The sequence below is a fragment of the Manihot esculenta genome, chromosome 5, assembly GCF_001659605.2.
Source record: "Manihot esculenta cultivar AM560-2 chromosome 5, M.esculenta_v8, whole genome shotgun sequence".
NCBI classification, from domain to species: domain Eukaryota; kingdom Viridiplantae; phylum Streptophyta; class Magnoliopsida; order Malpighiales; family Euphorbiaceae; genus Manihot; species Manihot esculenta.
The window spans coordinates 416,681-440,122 of NC_035165.2; the positions used below are offsets into that span (position 1 = coordinate 416,681).

Here is a 23,442-nt window from a genome sequence, read left to right on the forward strand (position 1 = left end):
TAGTACTGCTTTCCACCCACAGACTGATGGACAGTCAGAAAGGACCATCCAGACCATAGAGGATATGCTACGCCTATGTGTGTTAGACTTTGGCGGTTCTTGGAGGCAGCATCTACCTTTGGTGGAGTTTGCCTACAATAACAGTCATCATGCTAGCATTGGGATGGCTCCTTATGAAGCATTATATGGGAGGAAGTGCAGATCACCTGTTTGCTGGGAAGAGGTAGGAGAGAAGGCTCTTGCAGGGCCAGAGTTAGTAGACATTACCAGTAGAATGGTGCCCATGATCAGAGAAAGAATCAGAACAGCTCAGAATAGACAGAAAAGTTATGCAGACGTTCGCAGAAAGCAGTTAGAGTTTCAAGAGGGTAATTGGGTATTGCTGAAAGTGTCTCCAATGAAAGGAGTGGTTCGTTTTGGGAAGAAAGGTAAATTAGCTCCACGGTACATTGGACCCTTTGAGGTGTTGCAGAGGATCGGAAATGTGTCGTATAAGCTGGATTTACCTGCTTCTATGGAGAGGATTCACCCGGTATTTCATGTTTCTATGCTACGACAGTTTGTGTCAGATCCGAATCAGGTTCTGAGTGAGCCTGAGGTGGAGATTCATACAGATCTCACCTATATAGAGCAGCCAGTGCGGATTCTTGACACGCAGATCAGACAGCTAAGGAACAAGGAGATTCCAATGGTGAAAGTGTTATGGAACCACCATAATCTCGAAGAGTGCACCTGGGAGACGCGGGAGTCTATGCTCCAGCAATATCCATATTTGTTTTGAGGTTAGTTTTCTCCGTTTCATGTTTTTATTGTGTGTTTTAGGAACATCCGAGGACGAATGTTCTTAAGGAGGGGAGAATGTAATACCCGGCTAGAGTCCGGCACCGGAATTCCTGTTGTTTGGTGGAATCCGGGGTGTCGGAATTCTAGAAAAAAAGGTAGAATGTATGTTTGACTATGTGGTATGATTTGTAGTGATGTTTTAAGGTTAAGGGAAGTGAGTGTTGAGTTGAAATGACCTAAGGCAGTTGAGCCAAGTTCGGCCGCCGAAAGTAAGTTCGGCCGCCGAAAGTGTTTGGCTTCCGAAGGGAAGTTCGGCCCCCGAATGTTGCATGGTGTTGCATGCGATTTGGGCAGCCGACATTGAGTTGGCCAGCCAGCTTTTGGACATCCTTAGTCAGCATTGTGGACAGGTGTTATGTTCCCTTTGTTGCCAGAAGTTTGGCCACGTCTCCCTTGGGTTATTTGCTGAGTTTGAGCAGCTCATGCAGGAGTTTGCTCATTCACCAAGTTTTGAGAGTTTTAGCAAAAAGTGAGTTTGAGAGAGTTTGAGAGTGTGAGAGGAGGTGATCCGTTTTCTCTTGTTCAGAGTGTGTAGCTTCTTACTACAGGAGGTAAGTGATGTTCTTGAATATGTTTTCTGAAGGTTTTTCGGGAGATTTGTGGAAGGAGATGCATGTTTAGGTTCTTAATGATAGTTTTGATGAGTTTGCATGTATACATGTTTATGTGTTATGTTTGATTTGTTGTTTGGGGTTATTAGATAGTTTTGGACCCCTGTGATCATATACATGAGTATCTGTATGTTGAGGAGGTGAAGTTTGCATGGTTTGAGTAGTTGAAGGAAAGAAGGAGGTGGTTTGCCGTCGGAACTGAGTTCTGGATGAACTCAGGTTCGGCAGCCGAAAGTTCATTCGGCCGCCGAACCTCTTGCATGGTAGCTTAAGCTACCACAGCTTGCCCCCGCGAGTTGTGCATGTTCGGCTCTGTTTGGGGGATTCGGCCGCCGAAGGTGCCGCCGAAGGTGCTTGAGTTTCGTCTCTGGAGAGGACATTCGGCCGCCGAACCTGCCGCCGAAAGTGTTCTGTTCAGCTTTTCTTTTGCATGCTTTGCATGGCTAGTTAAGTGAGTTTCAGGGGATTCTTGGGGAGTTTCATAGAAGTATTGATAAGTTTGTTTGGTCCCTCATTTGAGTCCATCTGTATAGGTACAGACCAGAGGAACCAGAGAGAGCAGCAGTGAGTACTGCTCCAGAGGTTCAGAGCCTGCAGAGTCAGTCAGTCCAGATAGCCAGAGGTGAGTGGAACTAAACTTATGACTTTTAATTGAATCACAAACTGCTTTTAGCATATCTCATGCATCATATTTATGCCATAGGTTGATTGCATTAGTATTCACGAATATGTTGCATTGCATTATTATTTGATGATGTGAGTAAATGCTGAATGATCCAATAGTCACAGACAGGAAGACCAGGAGCCTTTGACTACGCCCTGGCACGTATAGCAAAGACCAGGAGCCTTTGACTACGCCCTGGCAGGTATATAGCAAAGTCCAGGAGCCTTTGACTACGCCCTGGCAATGGTAAGTTTACAGGTGTTATATACACATATACATATATGACAGGAAGACCAGGTGCTCGATTCTACGCCCTGGCACAGAGTTACTGGGACTATGTGGTGACAGGTTTACTCTTGATGTGGCTTGTCTGTGATATGGTGCATTCCATGAGATCATATTTTACTGAGATGTTTTACTGTTCTACTCACTGGGCTATAGAGCTCATCCCACTCCCTTAACCCCAGTTTTGCAGGTTCAGTGTACAGTGTACAGGGACAGTCCAGCAGAGTACAGGAAGAGTAAAGAGATCTGTAATAGCTTAGAGTGGACATGTAATATTAAAGAGATGTAATAGTTGTTGCTTGACCTAGTGATGTATGTGTTGTACATGATCTGTATATGTATATATGTTTTCCTGTATGTGAAAACCAGGCTTAACAGATATGAGTTAACCCATCTAGAGCAAGCTCTAGTCAGGGATACAGAGTACAGAGTACAGGAGTACAGAGTACAGAGATAGTGCATGCACAGGTTAAGCCTTGGTTCAGAAAAGAGTTTTATTTTCACATAAAATGTATGATCATGTATGAGTGTTACAGGTACACAGAGAGTATAGCAGGCTTGCTACGGGTTCTGGCGGCCTTAAGCCGACCTGAATCCTAGTGCCGGTGACGGTCCTTTTTGGGGTCGTGACAATGGTCTAGGGCTAGATGAGTCCGGAATGCAACAAAAGCAAGAAGAGCTCGAATAGAAAAATCAAGGATAGGAGCACGAAATATGCAAAAAATAAAAATGCTCACAAGCAGACTAAGGGAAAAAAAGCCTGTAAGCGTACTTAGGACTGAGTACCCAGGAGACGTAAAAGAGTGAAAGGCTCAAAGAAAGGAGTTAGGGTTAAGAGCCCAAAAGAGCAAAAGGGTTTAGATAAAGAACACAAAGAATAAGGAACTCAGAATGAATAATCAGGGCTTTGAGCCCCAAAATGCTTAAGGGCTGATAGCCCGAAGGAGCAGAAAAATGCTCGAAAGAAACTTGAGGGAAAATAGCTCGGAAAGCGAATAAGGACGAAAATCGCCCAAAAAGTGCTTGAGGGCAAAAATGTCTAGAAGTTATGAAGAGCTAACTAGAGTCGGGCGAAAAATCAAGGCTAAAGAGCTAAAATACTTGTAAAAATAATCAGGGTTAAAGAGTCCGGAATGATATAGAAAATCAAAGGGTTTTGACGAATGTTTAGGACTAGAGAGCCTAGCAAAGAGCTAAAATGTTCGTAAAACCAATCAACTGAAACGCTTATTAAAAGACCTAGGGCTTAAAGGCCAAAATACACCTCAGAGTAAAATGCTCAGAAGAAGACCCAAAAGGACATATCATTAAGGTCAGGTCGGAAAGACAATGTTAGAAGGGCAGAGCAACCAAGTCAGACCTTCCAAAAGAAAAAACTACCAAGGTTAGAATTTCCATGAAAAAGACCACCAAAATCAGATCTCCCGAAGGGATGATTATCAAGATATAAAATTTACTCTCTCGGTTTGGTCTATGTTAAGTTGACCAATTTCATCAATCGCACTTCCCTTCGAAATTCATAAGCGTCAACCAAATGAACAGATGATGTCAAATTAGCAGGACGGGTTCTCTTCTTCGACGATCATAAATAACCGTCAGAGAAGCGAAATGATAAACTGATAATGTATCATGACACGTGTATACGTGAATCGAAAACCTTTCTATCTGATCGGATCAGGCAGTTAAAAGTCTGACCTATTGAGTATAATGAATCAGACGAGCAACACTCCTGATATTACCCAAGCTCGAAACAGACAAATCAACCTCCTCAAAGACCGGAGAGGATGGACAGACCGACTTTTTCAAAAGCCCGTACTATAACAAGACTTTGAATGCTGACATGGCTGACCTCAGTAACCGGAAGGAACTCATTTCTATGTTGGTCAGATGAGTTCGACACGACCTGATGAAGTCAGGATAAAGATGCCGACCTCCTATGAGCTGATCGCCTTCTTGGTTCAACACAGGGATCATAAACGCGCATGTGGAGGGTATGAACCGGCCATCTTCGCATTTAGTGTCCTATAGTACATCATTAATGTACTGCCTGACACACCTGCACAAAAGCATCCTTGCTCTATGAGAAAGGGACATGGCACTAGGGGCATCAACTTTATTCAAAAGTATTTATGTACCGAACTAACCTGAAAAAAGAATATCTCCTCCTATGAAAATGGACCTATCTCTATCTCTCACAGTCACACAGGGAGAATCCAAAACCACCATTCTCTTCTCTTCTCTTCTTTGTTTTAATTCCTTTAACTCCATGAAGTTTTCAGATCTGATTTGAGCGTCGAAAGGTCTCCATCGAAAACTTCCTTAGTGGTCCTCTGGCCGTCTTCTTCATCTTATAGGTCCTATTCCTTAAAGACAAGCATAGAGGGATCTAACGGATCGATCGCAGAATGATGATCAACTTAGCGAATCAGACCTCTACTTAGGTATCCTCATTTAAACACCTCATCGGATCTCACTATTTATCACACATTAATTTATCTACCTAATTAATCATTATTAATATATTTTTATAATTAATATCATTTTAGTTATCAAAAATTAAAATTTTCATTTAATTAAAGTTTTCATTTTATTTTATTTACAATTTATTTTTAATTTTATAATAAAAAAATTAAATTAATATTATAACTATGTAATGAATAATTTTAATATATCAAATAATAAATTTATTCTTCATATGAAACAATATGTAATAGATACTAAATATGAAATAATATATCAACTTGTTTATGAGTTTAATTAATTGTTTGTTAATGTACTTGTTCTTAAATTTATTTAATAAGTTTGTTCATGAGCTTACTTGACGAACTAGTTCACAAGTTTATTTAATGAGTTTGCTCGCGAACCTATTTAATGAGTCAATTCGCGAGTTTGCTTAGGAATATGAAAATACGCTAGTTCGCAAGTTTTAACGAGTCGAATGCTATTTAATTCAAATTCGATTCGTTTAAATAATGAGTTTCAAAATTGAATTTGAGCTCGACTCATTTAAAAAATGAATTGATTTCGATCGAATTTTTATCGAGTCAAATATCAAATAACTCATAAATATTTTAGTGCGTTTAGTATCCTGATCTCAAAGCGCAGGAAGTTAAGATTTCCCTTGACCGTGCATAACTCGTTTAGCCGCTTAGGGAAGGCGAGTGTGGGTAATTAATCAGTTTCCACGAGATGACTCAGGCCATACACTGCACCTTCAAAGGGTTCAAGTTGGCCCTCAACTGGAACAAAAACAGAAATATGTCCCAACTGATTAAATAAATTTATAATTATTTTAATTCCACTTGAAACTTGAAAAATAAATAAAGTAAAACCAACATAGCACCTCATTATCCCACAAATGTTCAATTTCAGAGGTGATTTAAAGATTAACAATAGTAATTTCGTAAATTTGTTCACAAGCATAGCGGCATGCATCTGAAAGTGCACATATATATGTTTATGACAGAAGAAAGCAAGCTATAATCAAGAGATTGGTATAAATTATTGAATGATAAATATAAATTGATATTGAGTTTAAAATATTAGATAATTTGATGAATATTATTAAGTATTAAAATAAATTATTAACTAAAATAGTAAACTTAATGTTTAAATCTGGGAAACAATATTATTTGTATTTTGCAATAATATAATATTATCTATAATTGTATGATGTATTATTATTTTAAATTAATTATAGAGTTTATATAAAATTAGAATTCTTACTCTATTTGTATCTAACTTCTTACTTAATTTTTTAAAAATAGAAAAAAATTATACTTATTCAAAATATGACTGATCTGAATTTAATGAGTTATTATGACTGCAGAACTCTTTTTTATTCAACTATATTGATCGAACCAGATTACACGATTATCTAATATGATTGATTATAGGCTATCTAAAATAATTATGTGATACGTTGGTCTTACTATGTGGTCTATACTTAGTGATATTTCATTTATTTTGATTTTTAAAAATATTTGTATGCAGATAGTTAATTACGAATGATGTTTTTTTATGTAGGTTTGATGTGCTAAAAAAATAATGATATTTATATTTTTTATTAAAAAAAATTCGTATAACAATTTAAAAATAAAAAATAAACTTGTATGACCATGACATTTAAAAAATTACTGCAAAAGTAAATATTCATGCAAGCATATGATCCAAAAGTACAAGAAATAAATGTAAAATAACTTCCAAGAGGAATGCTTGAGGTAGCAAAATGGGGATAGTAACAGCGTTGGATTGTATATTACGAAGTTTAAGAGTTGTAAGAAGATAAAAGAAGATAATCCTTTTCTTGAGAGTGATGGGATAAATATATTTATGTCATAAAATATTCTTTTGGAGGAATGATTATATTTTTATAAGTTAAAAAGTAAATAATTAATGTCGTGCAATTGACTTGATATTTAATTGATTAAGATCATATCATCCGATTAAGATCATATCATCTTAAGACACATGCTACATTAAGGTTATTGTAACATGTATATTTAAAATTTTTTATACAAAATGCAAAATGAAATCGAAAGTTACCGAAATAAAAATAATTGACTTAATATCAAGTGAAACTCTTTTCGGCCGGTAGTTTGTAAAACTTCTTATACAAAATGCAAAATGAGATTGGAGATTATATTATAAGAGGTCTCAATAAAAAATGATTGAGTTAATTTAGGCGATACTCTTTTCGGAAAATGATTGAGTTAATCCTAGATGATACTCTTTTCAGTCACACATGCTGCTAGTCCGAAATGAAATAATAAACCTTGATTTATGATAATTAATGGAGTTCGAATCAGAGGTTTACACGTGTCCTGATCTAGTCAGATTATTCCAAAACATTTGAATTTGCCTTGTAGTCAAAATTACACTATGTACTCTATTCCGACTTAATTCTTTTTTTTTTTAAATTTTTTATACAAAATACAAAATGAAATCGAAAATTACCTAAATAAAAATAATTGAGTTAATATCAGGTGAAACTCTTTTCGGTTGGTAGTCTGTAAAACTTCTTATACAAAATGCAAAATGAGATCGGAAGTTATATTATAAGAGGCCTCAATAAAAAATAATTGAGTTAATACTAGGTGATACTCTTCTCGGAAAATGATTGAATTAATGTTAGGTGATACTCTTTTCGGTCACACATGCTGCTAGTCCAAAACGAAATAATAAACCCTAATTTATGATAATTAATGGAGTCCGAATCAGAGGTTTACACGTCCTGATCTAGCCAGATTGTTTCAGAACATTTGAATTTACCTTATAGTAAAATTTGCCTTATAGTAAAAATTACACCGTGTACTCTATTCCGACTTAATTCTTTTTTTTATCAAAAAAATATAAAAAACACCTAGGATAGCTACAGTTTCAGGGTAAAATTTCGAGAATAATTCTCCTGTTGAACATTCCCTTGTACATTTTCTCCAAACCGTAAACACGGTGATATTTTACAATACCCATTTGAAAGTGGTAGCTTATAGTCTGACTTCACTTATTGGGTTGGGAATTGGGATGGTGTTCAATTCATTCCTCAACAGGAAGGAGTCTATTATTACGCCACATTTTGGGACAATCTATTGGCATTATTCATTTACTCATCGTCCGACTCTTCATAAAGAAAATGGACTGGTATGTCACAAATGCTCTTTAAGCAATGCACATGCAGCATCAAGCCATCAACCATGAATGACAAAGTGATAAAACTTAATTACAAAAGTATGTGTGAATAAACTAACAATTAACTTGCAATATAAAATGTAGTGATGTGGTAGTGACCAAAGTACAAAACTGAGAAGTACAACTCTCACCTTGTAGTACAGTTTCACACCCATACTGCTCTTCTAAAGGTTCTCCATGGTTGTCCCAACGGGTGTAAAAGGGATACCCTTAGGTCTAGCGACTCTATATCCCACAAAAACAGAGATGCATAAAGACACTACTGAAAATAGAAGGGCTATGGCACCGCCCACATCTCCTGAGCCGCCTGGTGGTAGCATTGAACTGCCAGGAGAGATATCTAAGGGTATCCAATCACAGTTGATAGAAAAATGACCAGATCCATGCCATGGATTCCCATCAACAGGATACCAGAATGCAACAGCCATCTTGCTAGATCCACTAATTGTAAATTGAGCATCCTGCAGAAATTTTGACAAAACAAGTCATTCAAGCTCTATTACTGCTGCAAGGTAATACTTCTAACTATAAAGTTATCGCACAACATATGTCTTGACAATATATGCACTTCAGTTAGAGTAGTAGCCCAGCAAATGACTAACGCAACATGGAGCAAGAAAGTTCAATCATGATTGCAGCAAGGTGTAGCAACCAAATTTTAGAGATCCTCTGAGCATCTCATAAATAAAACATCGTGCAATAATAAATAGGAATCAACATGATCTGCTGGCTTCTGCTGGTTATAGTTCAAGGTTATAACCCACTTTCCTTGAGCAACACAATGAGCAATAGTCGGTGCAAGCAATTCTAAAAGATAATACCACTACATATTTGTCAGATAAAATCGTAATAGAGTTACTAACCTGCTGGAGACGATCCATGGTTCTTAAAGGCCTAGAGAATTCAAATAAATAAGTGCCTTTTTGACCATCAGAACCATAAGGACTGTCTTCCTCTACAAAACCTGTTAGTTAAATATTAAAAGGTCAAGTCATTTAGAAGAAAGATGCAAATTTTATTTAAAAAAAAAAAAAAAAAGAAAGAAAAAGAATGTGAATAAAGGTAGACAATAGTTCACTTGAAAGCACAAGTAAAAAATATAAAAACAGACTGAGCATAAATGATATGATACAGAAACCAAAGTAGAAGTTCAATGTCTCAAAGTCAATATTTGTAAGTAAATCCATATGTTTGTTTGCTTTATAGAATCAATTTCCAAACACTGCACTTTGGAGTTTGGACACAGAGTTATTGTGCTTTCTATTGGCTCTTTCATGCAGGTCATTCTTCTCAATGGTACAACAAAATTTGTTTACAGTTGCCATTGTGACCAAGCTACAGTAGAAGGGTGGGTTCAATGCTTTAATACCAAATTGTTATAGAACAGAAAGAGAAGAGGCCTAAGAGAAACTAAATTCTCAAACAAACTTTACCTAATTATCAATAGTAATTATGGTAATAAAACTAACAAATACTATAAAACCTATATTTATGTATAGAGTTTGTTTGATCTAATTGGGATTAAAAAATCTAAATCAATTCTAAATAAAACAATAAATCCCTAAATAATAAAATATAAAATTCCAAATTGTTCAATGAATATAATTTCTAAGTTCCCTGAGAAATAGCCAATAAATAGATAGATTAAATGGACAGACAAACAGACAAATAGATTGAGAGAGAGAGAGAGACAGAGAGAGTTACCTGAGTGATCAGTAAAGATAGTGTGCCACCATGCCCCCTTCCAATTATTCTGTGCACTAGAATCATTTCCTGACATGGAAAATTATCAACCTTTAATAGTTTGATGATCATTTACTTATTATAATAGAGATTTACTAAAAATAACTAGAGGCATAAATGAGGAGAGGAAGAAGTAAAAGAAATTAACTTGATGTGATTACAAGGAAAGTAGAAGTCATTTTATAATAAGCTCAATCCTAAGAAATAAGTAAATTTCATGCACAAAAGGATTTTGTTTTTTTTTTTAACAATAGTGCTCCTAGTGTGCAAAGCTCCTCCAGATCCTGTCAAGGTCAAAGGAGAACCACCCCAAAAAAAAAAATTACTTTTTTTTTCCCTTTTGGTTCTTTATTTTCTTCCCGGGATAGGTGCTTTTCATATCTAGTGATAAAAAGGCAAGCTTAACAATGAGCCGAGGTTCCCTTCACATAGAAAAGAACATGCTTACTTTTGACTTTAGACTTTAAAGACACCTAAACAATTCTGAAGCTTCATTGATAGAGCTTTAAGAAAGAAAAATGGAAAAATTATAATTTAAAGATCTCATTTCTTCTTTGGTCAGATAAACTTTAGATTCCTTAGCATGAAAAAATTCCAGTTATTTTGCCCACTTTAGAAAGGAATCCACCATATTTCTGCAGTTTAGACTAGTAATTCTTCCTAGGTAAGGCTGTAACCAAGATGGACTGAAGAGAAGCCCACAGTCAGCCTGAATTTTCAGGATGAGCTCAAGCTCACACTCAGACTAGCATTTTATCTTTCATTCGTTTAAAAAAGGCATGGGTAAAGGTAAAAGTGAGTATGAGAGAACTTTGCTACAAACTATAATATCAAACCAAAGGGAAGACAAGTTAATTAATAAAATCAAGAAATAAAAGTAAAACATGCAAATATGGATTAAGCACAATTCAAGCTATCCTCTGGGAATATTTAATATTAAGGATGAACTGACTAATATATCAAGATCTTTATAAAGAATTCCAATATCTAAAAAGTGTGAAATAGACAATATCAGAAAAGGCAAGCTTGACTTTTTAAGAGCACGTCATGATTTCTAGTTTCTATGCCAACTGCCAGGTGCATATTGTCACTTTCTTTAGTGCCTTATCCCACTTTGTTTGTCTTCTTATATGAAGTCCCATCATTTATAAGCATGTTTTATTTCCCATTAGAAAAAAGGATAACTAAATGCAAAAGATACCTGAAGGACCAATTCCATCAATGTATCTACAGTGTGGATTCCATGCATATAGATCGACCAAATGGCCAAACCTGTTCAAAAAGAGAATGACAAGATAACACATAAATATCCACTGAGCTGATTATACAAGCATCCACCAATAGAAACATCCTGCTCCAATTTTTTAATAGTCAAGAAGTGAATATTTTATCACCTGTCACCACCATTTCCATCTCTGTTGTCTATCAGATTCCCACCATAGAGCCGTCCAGGAATAGCATTTCCAATTGAGAAATGCATCATGTCTACTTCGTGGCCTTTGCAAGTTTTACTGGTGCAAGAATTAGTTCCTTCCTTACAACCACCCATCTAAAAACACACAAATGTTTTCACATAATCGAAAAGACCATGAAAATGAAAACTAATTTGCAAATACTGACAGCAAAAGCACAACAACCAGTTGAGCCACTTACATTGTGGTAGGTGGCGTGGTCACCGATTGGAAACATGAGGGCCACAGATGGGCATTTATTGTTATTGCTGGAGAGAAGAAAAGGTTTCAATCGAATAAAATTCTTCTCTCTGATAAGTTAAAGCACCAGCAATCTAATCATAACTAAACGTGCATTTCCCTGATTATCCCAAAAATATGTTATGCCAAGTACAGCCAAGTGTTTGATGTTATCATGATAAAATCAAAACTTCGACCACAAAGCAGAATGGGCAACAGTCTTAAGTGATAACACAAGCATAAGAGGTATTTCCCTCAAATCTACGTATGTCGTAATGTATATCAAATTATAGTTGATCTATAAGAAGGATAGGGTGGCAATTGACTTGGAACAGCCATCTACATACGTGATATTGGACATGTTTAATGGATCAAGCGCATAAAGGAAGTAAATACAAAAAATCCTGAACATTATAAATTCACTTTCTGCTTTTTTCCCCTTTTTGGAAGGAAACTTACCCTTTCGCGTAGGCATAGTCCCCATCAACTTGCAACAAGAAGAACAAATCCTTACCATCGTGCAAGGCCTATAACAACCCCAATCGTTTCTCATCAGGAGAAAAAAATGTAAGAGACAAATTTGACAGTGGATCCACAAAAAGTCATCATGCTCTAATACTCCAAGTTGTAACTGATTTAAGCATATCGGACATCACATAAAGACTTACGATTCACACAGTTTTTAATTGAAACCTACCTTAACGGTCATTTTTCCACCCTTGTACTCTTTATCGTCATCGGGGTCCAGAGCAGGAAGAAGAGAGAACTCGAATCCATCAATATCATTCCAATCGTCGGCGTGACCATCGAGGGTGACAATTCCGGGCCTGAACTCGGCCTCTCCATTAATGGAGATAGAGAAGTCAGAAATGGGGAAATGGCCTGTATGTTGTGATGATTAATGAAGAGGAAAGATATTCCCCGAAATTAAGGAATTAAAAATATTACCATGTAGTACGCTCTTCAAGAAGGGGGGAGAATCTCTTTTAACATCTTCATCCCAGAATTCATCATCTGCAAGCAATCCACTTCCGTCAATCTGTCTACGATTTCCGGGTTATTAGGTAAGAAGCAAGGAACACTCTTTAAACCAAATCCCGTGAAAGAAGGTGAAATAAATAAAGTAGTAAAATAAGCCGAAGCACTGCATTGCCATTTTTTTCTGAATTGGCTCCATCTTTTTGGTAAGGGAAAATTACTTTTTAGTCCCTCAGGTTTAACGTAATTAACACTTCTGTCCCTCTATTTTGGCGACCCAACACTTAAGTCCCTCACTTTCTCTTCCGTCCAATTTCGTAGTCCTTCCGTTCATTTAAACCGTTTGGTCAAAGAGTCAAAAGTGAGAGGTGATAATTTTTTCCAGAAATACCCTTCTCTTAATGTGAAATTCCTTTTTTTTTTTTTCTCTTTCATGCTTTCTCTCGTTGCAGAAGAAGAAGAAGAAGAAGAAGAAGAAGAAGAAGAAGAAGAAGAAGAAGAAGTTGCTGGGTAGGAAGAAGAAGAAAAAGTTGCTGGGTAGGAAGAAGAAGAAGAAGAAGAAGAAGAAGAAGAAGAAGAAGAAGAAAGATTTGCTGGGTAGGAGGAAGAAGAAGAAGAAGAAAAAGTTGCTGGGTAGGAGGAAGAAGAAGAAGAAGAAGAAGAAGAAAGAAGAAGAAGAAGAAGAAGAAGAAGAAGAAGAAGAAGAAGAAGAAGTGCTGGGTAGGAAGAAGAAGAAGAAGAAGAAGAAGAAGAAGAAGAAGAAAGATTTGCTGGGTAGGAGGAAGAAGAAGAAGAAGAAAAAGTTGCTGGGTAGGAGGAAGAAGAAGAAGAAGAAGAAGAAGAAGAAGAAGAAAGAAGAAGAAGAAGAAGAAGAAGAAGAAGAAGAAGTTGCTGGGTAGGAAGAAGAAGAAGAAGAAGAAGAAGAAGAAGAAGAAGAAGAAGAAGAAGAAGAAGAAGAAGAAGAAGAAGAAGAAGAAGAAGAAGAAGAGGGTTAATTTTGTAAATTCACGTGTCCCAAACGGCTATTTTGAACGGAAGGACTGCGAATTTGGACGGAAGAGAAAGTGAGGGACTTAAGTGTTTGGTCGCCAAAATAGAGGGACAGAAGTGTTAATTACGTTAAACCTGAGGGACTACAAAGTAATTTTCCCTTTTGGTAAATATTAATATTAAAAACCCATAAATAATTAATTACCATAACTTTAAATCTTTCCAAGCAAACTCGACTATATATATAATTATTTTTTTTATATTAAATCTTAATTTAAAATAAATATTTATCTCTGAAAATCTCCGAAATCAAGAAATTAAAAATATTACCATGTGCTGCATTGCCATTTTTTTCCGATTGGCTCCATCTATTTTTTGCAAATATTAATATTAAAAACTCATAAATAATTAATTACCATAACTTCAAATCTTTCCAAGTAAACTTGACTATATATATAATTATTTTCTTTCTTACTAAATCCTAATTTAGAATAAATATTTCATCTTTGAACATCCCCAAAACCAAGGAATTAAAAATATTACCATGTGCTGCATTGCTATTTTTTCCCAATTGGCTCCATCGTTTTTGCAAATATTAATATTAAAAATCCATAAATAATTAATTACCATAACTTCAAATCTTTCCAAGCAAATTTGACTATATGTATAATTACTTTCCTTCTTACTAAATTCAAATTTAGAATAAATATTGAGAATATCTAATATTTTTAAAGACCTCCGAAGATTTAAACCAACGATGAATCAAGCATTTGATCAGACACTCCATTGTTAAAGTTATAGAATCCCTTTCTTTAATAGCACCAAAGGCCCGGTCCAGTCCTACTTTGTAACCCTAACTAGTCTCCTGTCTCTTCCATTCTCTCTCTCTCTATATATAATGTGGCTAGAGTGGCTGAGATCACCAAGTAGGGCTCACACCTCCCTAAGACGGCCGGCGGAGCCACCTTCACCAAGGCACTTCTCCTGCTCATCTTTCAAAGATATCAATGCCATTCTCTTAGAAGAACAAAATGGATCCAAATCCCAATCCCAAACCCCCAGAAGACCCTCCATTTTTCACCGTGTCCGGATCGCCTCCCCACTCCACCGCAACCACTCTAAAACATTCATAATTTCACCCTGGTTAGGAGGTGGTGAAATTATGAATGTTTTAGAGTGGTTGCGGTGGTGGCCGTGGAGTGGGGAGGCGCGGTGGAAAATGGAGGGTCTTCTGGGGTTTGGGGTTGGGATTTGGATCCATTTTGTTCTTCTAAGAGAATGGCATTGATATCTTTGAAAGATGAGCAGGAGAAGTACCTTGGTGAAGGTGGCTCCGGCGGCCCTCTTAGGGAGGTGTGAGCCCTACTTGGTGATCTCAGCCACTCTACTGCGTCCAAAAAAGTTAGGTTACCTGCAGTTTTCTTAGGAGGGAAGTATGTTGGTGGGGCTGAGGAGATCAAGGAGATGAATGAGAGTGGTGGCTGAGATATGTTCTTTGTGCACAGTGCAATGGCAGCCATAAGATCTACTCTGAGAAGCATGGGTTTAGGACCTGCACATCGTGCAATGTAAACGGTCTGATTAAGTGCGGCCTATGTTATCCCGTGCAATGGAAACGGTCTGATTAAATGCGGCCTATGTTATCCCGTGAAGCGGCGACGTTTGTCAACTTAGCCCTCTATCCACAATAGGAAATATAGAAATAAAATAATATTAGAATGGAAGTAGTAGCTGTTTTTTCTTTTGCTTATTTTCTATTTTAGAAAAAAATGGAATACAGGAAAGTGGGGATCTTCCTATTTGGGTTCTTTTATTTGATGGGATTTGTTTGATTAGATGTTTATAGAATTTTTTTTGCCACAGATGTTTATATACTTAGCAGCAAGTGTTTGATGATTTATGAATTATTTGTGAAACTTGTAAATCTTTACTTGTTGATTTTTGTTTATTATTTTTCTAACAAGTCCCTCTGATACTATTTCTCCTTTTTTTTCTCTTTTTCTTTGTTTTTCGCAAACATTAGCGATTTCTAATTTCTATTACATAAAAGGGAAATGCAGTATTTCAGTCATACACCATACCTATTGAAGAATATTCAACATAAAAAAAACAAATCATGGATAGCTACTATAATATGCTTTAGAAAATATCATTGAGAAAATTATTAACTTAAATACATATTAGTCAAATTTATAAAAAAAATTAATTTAAAATTAAATTTAACATGCTTTATTATAAAAATTTGAATAAGTAAATAATTTTAATTATTTTTTTTAGAATGGGGATTAGAAATTAAGAGACTAGAATATGAGAGTTCTATCAAATTTACTTAAATGCACTTACCATATTAAATCTGTGAGTCCAATTTTAAATTCTTTATATATATATAAACATATCTTAAACGATCATTGTTTTTTATTATTCCGATCTTTGACGGGATGAGCCGCTTACTGTTGACTGTCAAATTAATAGGGACAACTATATTTTCTTATTTATCGATAGTTAATTGACGCAGATCGTTTCTCATGGAGAAGGGAAAATAAAAAGTTAGGTTTAAAAAAGAAGAAAAGGCGAGAGTACCGAGTTACAAAAGGAGTACAGAGGAAAACTTACATTATTATATATATTATAAAAACGTGTAGAAGCATATAAGAAAATCATTATATGAATTGTTAATCTGAGAAAAAAAGTCGTTAATTAATAAAAATATTTCCGTGGTCGCTCGTTAAAATTTTAATTAAAAAATAATAACGCTCGGAGAGAATATTTTTATTTTTAATATTTTTAATTTGAAAAATATTTTAAATATTCATAAACATTATGATGTTTATTTTCGTGCTCTAAAAAATAGAGCAATATTATATCAATAACAATCTTTTGTCTCCTAAAGCATTAGACCCACATTGTTTTCTATCATTATCTTTTTGGAAACTATAGTCCATTTCCCTTTTTTTAATTTCTTAATATTTATAAAATATTAGCAATCTATACATGCATTCCACCATACATAATTACCACAAAAAGTTTAAGAATAATCAAAATTTTAATTATATAGTATATTAGCACCAAAAACTATTAAAAAGATTAGAAAATTTAAGATGTTTAACTCAATTGAATTCATCTTCTAGTTGTTAGAGATCTCCATTGAACTCTTATTGAAATTAATTATTATTTAATTTAATGGTATCATATGATTGATAAATATTTAAAATATAACATAATAATCACTCAAAATAAATTATAAATTGTCACAATAAATTAGAGTTACATGATACACTCCTATAAAGATCTTATCCATAATAAAAAAAAAAGACCAAACCACTCTAATAGTTGTATTATCAAGACTCGCGCTCTACTGAACAAATCAAGTTTTTATGAAAAATTATTGATCGCGGATATAATCCAATAGATTCAAATTAAGATTTTTTATCAATTAGTCAATATCAGTCAGATTCATAAGAAATTTGATAATTAATAAAAGTTGATGTGTGCACAAATTAAGATACACATTCTTACACATCTATAACTAATTTATTATATTCGGTTATTTTATCAACCACTTCACATCAATTCAATTTTTAATAGACACATTAGTTTTTTTAAATTAATGATAGTGTTCAATGATAGAATACTAATGAGTTTTTCAAATCGTAGCAGCGTGACTCTTATAACTCTAAACTTTAAGACACTATTATTTTTAAAATGCGATTTTAAATAATTTAATCTTTAAAATTATTGAAAATCTAAAAGTTTTTTTTTTATATTTTAAATTAAATTTTTCTAAATTAAAATAACACGTTTAAAATATAGAATATTTTCCTTTTCCCTCTGCAAAAATTAAAAAATAAAATAAATGAAATTTCCTATATGTTGAAAATTGTTTGCTTTAGCCGATGTTCCTAATTTATCCCAATAAATAAATAAATAAAAAGAATGATGTAGAAGACATGAAAATTCATACAAGTGTACATTATGAGGTATAAGAGAATAAAAATTAGAACAAAACATTCAATATTAATTTTCCAAATTTCAACTTTGCTAAGATAAGCAACATACTTTATTTATTTTTTTATTATTGAAAATATAAATAATTATAAGGACTAATTAAAAATATTTTTATATTTTAAGTTCAATTTTTAATCATATTTACTAAAAATAAAAAGATTCAAATGATTTGTGGAGTGTCAGTATATATAAGATAAAGTTATATAACAAGATTCTAATGATTCGTGATTCTTGATCAATTGAGTCCACCCATGATAAAAAAGATCTGTTCAATGTGATGATCCGTTTTCAGAATGACATCGTCCTTTTAAAACTGGTCAAATCTCTTATGACAAACAACAAAGAAAATCGAAAAAAAAAAGAGAGAAAGAAAAGAATTGAGAATTGCTAACGGCAGCTAAAACCACACAATGAAAGTTAAAAAAAGGTAGACGCTGATGTAAGAAGGAAACGCGATACAAGGGCGATCTGCCAGGCATGGAAGAGGAGTGACATGCACGAGTTATCCAAACTACACAGTTATCTCTTTAGTTCAAAGTATTTTTGTCATCATGTCTAGTTTTATACATTAATCCTTCTGATTATATGCTTGAGCATGACAACATTTTAGAAACAGCTTAAAAAGCTCTTATCGGTGATTAATATTAATATGAATTCCTTAAGGAAGAGATTATTTGCTTAAGCATGCTGATATGAGAAGTGAAAATTGTGAAATCATTTATGCATAGAAACATTATTTATTAGATTCTTTAGAATTATAGGAGATGATATGGTTGGACAAAATTAATATTTGCATTCAACTATTGTAACGACCCGGAAACCGATACCCTACCGTAACGGCCCGAACCGCCACCGGCGCTAGGATCCAGATCGGCTTAAGGCCGCCGGGACCCGTAGCAAGCCAAACATACATACTATTACCTGGTCAAATCCCATACATGATTAAAACTGAACCATAAAAACATGAAAACTGAACATCTGTTGAACCCAAACCTGACCTGTGCATGTATCCTGACATGAAACATACATCATAAAATCATAAAAACCTCCACTGGAGTCCTCATCAAACTCCAATGGGGTAACATTACATGCCTCAAGTTTGGTTCACAACTCAACATATAACATAAACATAACCATGCATTAACAGGGACTAACCAGTCTATAGGGCCAAGCACAACTAATCCATAGACACAACTTTACTTAACATTACATTATCTTACATTACATTACATCAACTTATATTACATGTCCACTTCTAAGACTACTAAACTGATACATAAACATACTCTATTACATAAAACACACGTCTCGTAATCTATACCCTGCTGACTTCTGAGCTCTGACTTAAACCTGCAACACTGGGGTTAGGGGAAAGGGGTGAGCTAAAAAGCCCAGTGAGTAGAAACAGAGAAAACAGTTCATTTTAAACTAAAAACATTTGCTTTAATTCCTCCATTTTTAGGTATATTATTATTCATTTAACTTATTCTTTCTTTTCTTATTCATGCCTTCATGAAATGCGTCACAACACAGAGAAATCACATAATCTTGTCCGTCTCGGGGCTTATGCAAGATTTATTCCCCACGGACCCTGGTTTCTGAGAGTCTGTCTTTTTGCATGCATCTTTCCTCTCAGAGGATGGACATGACATCAAAAATCCCTCTGTCGGTGCCCGGCTCCCCCATAGGAGCTCACAAAGGCCTGAAACATACATGACATGGTGTCTGATCCACAGAGAGCTCACATGGACTTTCCTACATGTACTTGTCCGGCTCTCAAAGGACTAAGACAAGACTCGTGACAGATATGGGCTATTGAAGTCGCCTCGGTCCACCCTTCCTCCATCAACATCAAATAATGCAATGCGTCATATTCGTGAAACTAGTGCAATCAACCTACTACATATAATCATGATGCATGAACATGCTTTAGGCATTAGATTTTGTGCATAAAAGATTAAGTTTAGTTCTACTCACATCCTGGCAGACGCCGACTGACTCTGCACCTGTTAGCACTAATGGCCTCCTCGGTCTCTCGGGTCCGATCCTACACAGGTGGACTCGAATGAGGTGCCAAACATACTCTAACAACTCATAAACATACCCCCAAAAACCCCTCTAAACATCACTAAAACATGCATAGGAAACACCCAAGAAACGGCTGGACAGGGCACTTTCGGCGGCACCTTCAGCGGCCGAAAGTCCCTTCCAGAGACGAAACTCGGGCAGGTTCGGCGGCAGGTTCGGCGGCCGAATCCTCTGGACAGAAACGAAAGTCCCTCCTTCGGGGGCACGTTCGGCAGCCTAAAGACTGCCTCCCATGCAGGTTCGGCGGCCGAAACTCCTTTCGGCGGCCGAACCTGGTCCCCTCTGGACGACAGGTCCGATTCCGCCAAGCCAAAAAACCAAACTCAAATATACCCAAATCCTCACATACTCTCTCCCAAACATGCATACTCACTCCCACATGCATAAAGGAGCATAAACTAACATAAACTCCTCAACACAAACATCACATAACATACATTGGGTATAAAACCCACATAAACCTTAAACATGCATTTCTACCCATACTCAACCATCAAAACTTCATAAAACTTACTTAAAACTTCATTAAACATAAGGAAAAGCAAGGATCTACACTAACCTCTTGAAGATCGAGGGTGGTGTGATCCCTAACTCGGAGGTATGGAGAATCCAAGCTCCAAAAGCTCCAAGCTCCCAAAACTCCTTTTAAGCTTTAAATCTTCAAACACAAGGGTAGAAATCATGAAAAACTTGAGAGATGGGTAGAGAAAACACGAAAACGACCAAAGGAAGGCATAAACTCACCTGAGCTCGAGAATGGGGAGAAAACTCGCCCATTTCCGATCTGAGGGCCCTTTATAGGTGGCCTGGTCGAAGACCTTCGGCAGCCTAACGTGCCCCCTAAACTCATGCATGTTCGGCGGCCGAACTTGACTTTCGGCGGCCGAACCTTGGCTCGTTTAAACAAGACTTTCGGAGGCCAAAGGCGCTCCCGAAGTCTTTCCATGTTCGGCGGCCGAACTTCACTTTCGGCGGCCGAACCTGGCAAACGCCTCCTTGGTCTTTTCTCTTCAAAACTCAATTCTTTTCCATTTAAAACCATGAAATCATGGGAAAACAATTTAGAAAACACATTCTACCCTTCTAGAGAGATCCAACACCCTAGATTCCGCCGGAGGGCAGGAATTCCGATGCCGGATTCTAGCCGGGTATTACATTCTTCCCCCCTTACAGAACATTCGTCCCCGAATGTTCCTCAACTACCCATGCATAAAAACATAACATAAGAACATATCATCGTACATACACATCAAGCAAGCAATCAAGCAAGCAAGACCTCTAAACTTTCTCCTAAAAGAGACGCGGCATTGCCGGAGTCAAAACTCCCGGTTCTCCTAAGAACACTCCTCAAACTGGGGTGATTCTACAGGACCTCTCCATCTGAATCTCCTTGTTCCAAAACTAGCTAACTGATGTGTCCATGATCCACAATAGTTGCTCAACTCAGGTGAGATCCCTTGGGACCTCCACCTCTGGTTCCTCAAGAACCCTACTTGGATCTGACACGAACTTTCATAAAGTGGAACGTGGAAATCCGAATGGATTCTCTCCCTTATGAATCACCCTTCTCAAAGGAGACACCTCAAGCAATACCTCAACCTCCTCCTGCTTCCACTGCGCTACTCTGATCTTCTCTTCTGATCCGCAAGGATCCATCCTTCTTTTCCACAAAAACCGGCACTAGAACACCCCAAGGAGAGTGACTAGGTCGGATGAAACTCTCATCTACTAACTCCTGCAGTTGCTCCTCCAACTCGACACCCTGCAGGTGCCAACCTGTAGGGAAGGATGGAAATGGTTCTGGGTCCAGACACCACTCCTATTCCAAGCTCTACCTCCCTAACAGATGGTAAACCTGACAGCTCGTCTAGGCAGACATCTAAGAACTCTCTAACTACTACTATCACTGAGGCTGGTTCCCGACCCAACTACTAACTCTCCAGCAAGAACTAGAACCCTCTGACAACCCCTCCTACGCACCCTATGAGCCTGACAGGCTGACATCAAACTTCTAGGCAACCTACACTGTCCCCTCAAAAGACTACCTCTGACCCATCCTGTCCTCTGAACCTGGCCACCTAGTCTCTACGGACCAAGGTAGCACCACAAGTAGAAACCCAATCCATTCCGAGAGTGACGTCTGAACATTCAAGTCCAAGACCTCAAAATCGGGTGGATGGATTCTACCCTTAGCTGACACCTGAATTGAACTGGCAGACTGACTCTGCCTCAGATGGATCACACTTGGGTCCACTGACCCTGAGAGAACACTCTAGCCTAGAAGTTATCAACCCAACCCCTCGACGACTCTTTAGAGTAACTAAGGAAAGAGAAACACCAAGGTTCACAAAAGCATGCACATCAGAACATCAAAGTGAGCGTACCTGACACCACCGTGTTCGATGTGTCTGCCTCCTGCTGAGCCTGGACGAAGATCCGAGCCGGAGCTGACGGACCTCCTCCAAGGGAACCTGCTGAAGAAGAGGCTGCCCCTCTCCCTCTGCCTCGACCATTAGCCTGAAACATGGCTGGAGCTACTGGCTGAGCTGTTCTACCTGGAGCTGCTTGCTGGGACGGAGCCAACCTGGGCGCAGTGGGACACTCACGTGCTATGTGCCCCTCCTGTCCGCACCTGTAACATAGATTAGTCCCATAACGGCAGACTCCCTTGTGCGGTCTTCCGCACCTCATGCACCTTGAACTGCCTGAGCCAGAGCTTGAGCCACCAAAACCCAAACTAGCCTTCAAATTCTGCCAAAACTTCTTCTGCGACTTCCTGAGACCTCTCTTCCATTTCTTACCTCTCGTGGCAGCTGTACTCAGAGTGGAGGAATCAATCCTTCTTGAACCCGAGATTCTAGAATCCTGGGTCTGAGCATCCTCCTGAGAATCTCCCATACCTTCTTCTGGCACTCCGATTCCCAAACTGAGATCTCTTCTCTGAACATCCATCTCAGGCTCTCTCATACTAGCTGACATCCTCCTTAGATCCATACCTTCTCTGCTTGCATCAAAAGACCTCCTAGGGTCCCTTGATGTCCTCCATCTACTGACTCCCCACGACTGCGCTCTCGGCAGGGTAGGGGGAAAGGTGTCCATACCTTCCCTCTCAGATGGAACTCCTGTCGATTCCACAGATCGACGAGTACCCCACATCCTGACTCCTCTGAAGCACACACACAAGCATGCAAACAACATCAGCATCATACGGTCCATGTGGAAACACACGAACCTACATCATACATACATAGCATACATAACATGTCATACATCATAGCATTTATGCACATGCATGAAATCATGGCATATCACATTATCATAGCAAGACAGGACTCGACATCCTATCCTAGTGGACATGCTCTTACTCTTAATCTTTCTTAATGTGCTTGCCCTACTATGACCTCTAAGCCAACCTCTTTCCGATGTGCAACACACCGTACTCTCGAGGCCCTAAGCTCTGATACCATTCTGTAACGACCCGGAAACCGATACCCTACCGTAACGGCCCGAACCGCCACCGGCGCTAGGATCCAGATCGGCTTAAGGCCGCCGGGACCCATAGCAAGCCAAACATACATACTATTACCTGGTCAAATCCCATACATGATTAAAACTGAACCATAAAAACATGAAAACTGAACATCTGTTGAACCCAAACCTGACCTGTGCATGTATCCTGACATGAAACATACATCATAAAATCATAAAAACCTCCACTGGAGTCCTCATCAAACTCCAATGGGGTAACATTACATGCCTCAAGTTTGGTTCACAACTCAACATATAACATAAACATAACCATGCATTAACAGGGACTAACCAGTCTATAGGGCCAAGCACAACTAATCCATAGACA

At 37.3% G+C, this 23,442-nt stretch overlaps 1 long non-coding RNA gene and 1 pseudogene across 1 annotated transcript in view; one reads left to right on the top strand and one right to left on the bottom strand.

Annotated features, from left to right (window-relative positions):
• LOC122723620 overlaps window positions 1-23,442 on the top strand; it is a 57,372-nt gene that overhangs the window by 14,811 nt on the left and 19,119 nt on the right. Inside the window, exon 2 of the long non-coding RNA XR_006350607.1 lies at window positions 14,900-14,909. This is a non-coding gene — a long non-coding RNA (uncharacterized LOC122723620). The remainder of the gene's footprint in view (window positions 1-14,899; window positions 14,910-23,442) is intronic.
• The window catches only part of LOC122723614, a 121,635-nt pseudogene continuing 106,328 nt past the window's right edge, over window positions 8,136-23,442 (bottom strand).